The following is a 1,456-nucleotide window of genomic DNA, read 5'->3' as shown; positions in this document are numbered from 1 at the left end:
ATTATTATTATTATTATTATTATTATTATTATTATTATTATTATTATTATTATCATGATCATTTTCTGTACACATAAGAAAAAGACAAGTAGTTATATATGGACATCTTACTCACGTCATGAATACCACTCACTACGACAAAGTAGCAGTAACACGATCAGTAAGTTCTTTCATTATATTGAATCAGGCAAACAGCTAAATTTGATAAGACTCAAATCACTGATTTAATGACGATTAAGGCGAATGAATGACATTACCCTATCAATCAATCTGTGGTGTCGGACGTTCATAGGAATCGTTTGATATTTCATTAGGCTTCCTGAAAAGTAATAATTAGTTAAGTTTTACTTTTAGTTGTTTTTTTTAATCAACATATAGCAGTGAAATGGTTCCAAACTTTCTGCAAGAAAATTGGAGAAAGGGTAGAGGAAAAGATCGTCTATCAGTCTTTCGTAAAATATTTTTTCCTGAGTTCGTCTCTTTCCGACCCCCCCCCCCCCCCTCGGAAAAAGAACTAGCACTTTGATTAGGTGGGGTATTAACTCTAACAGATCAGCAAGTATACTGACTAGCCTCGATGCCGAATTATTGTTATTTCTCATTTCCCCCATTCAGCTTGAGTGTTCTGCAGCTGTGTGCTCATACATTATGTTTTTTAATGTAGGGTAATACATACTTGATGATCAATACATTTCTTTTTTATCCTAACATATACAGGGTGTATTTCAAATTCAACTTTTGAGGCAAAGCAGTGAATAGACTTTCGATTTCGTTTATGTTAAATACAAGCATTTCCGCACCCCAGAAAAAGTATAGTATTGCGGACTTTTCGAACCTCTGCTTCTCAAAGGATAATCATGTTGATATCCACTGGACGGCCTTGCTGGTGGCCTAGGTCTGCATCTCAAAGTGTGGGTGTTACTCACTTTCTCTTATAATTTGAGAGTTTCAAAGGTTCTTCATCCACTTAGCTAGGATCTAGTCATGTCTCAAGAGTTTGTTGAGACCGGAGTTACGACAACGTAAATAATGGTGTGTTGTTGAGAAAAACGTTGAACCCTTATTGTGCTCCTAAACACACTTTCTTTTTTTTATATTACTCATACAGAGATAAAATTGTACTTTTAAAATCCAGCTACGCCTTAGTTCCACGTTTTATTTCTTCTTGTTCGCGTTATATTCATTGTGGTTGTGTTTTTATATTTAGATCTTTTACTCTGTCAGTTAGCTGTCTATTTTTGTTTGATGATATGTCATTCTGAATACACATCATCAAGATCAAAATGAAACTGCCATTGCATTACAAGATAAAGGTCCCTAATCAATACTTATGTTATGTTGAAAGATGGATAGGCATAATCTCTCTCTCTCTCTCTTTCTCTCTCTCTCTCTCTCTCTCTCTCTCTCTCTTTCTCTCTTTCTCTCTCTCTCTCCCCCTCTCTCTCTTTTCTCTTCT

Source organism: Aplysia californica, unplaced genomic scaffold (genome assembly GCF_000002075.1).
Source record: "Aplysia californica isolate F4 #8 unplaced genomic scaffold, AplCal3.0 scaffold00127, whole genome shotgun sequence".
In the NCBI taxonomy this organism is placed as follows: domain Eukaryota; kingdom Metazoa; phylum Mollusca; class Gastropoda; order Aplysiida; family Aplysiidae; genus Aplysia; species Aplysia californica.
The sequence above is the reverse complement of the archived record's forward strand: the minus strand, read 5'-3'. Positions refer to the sequence as shown.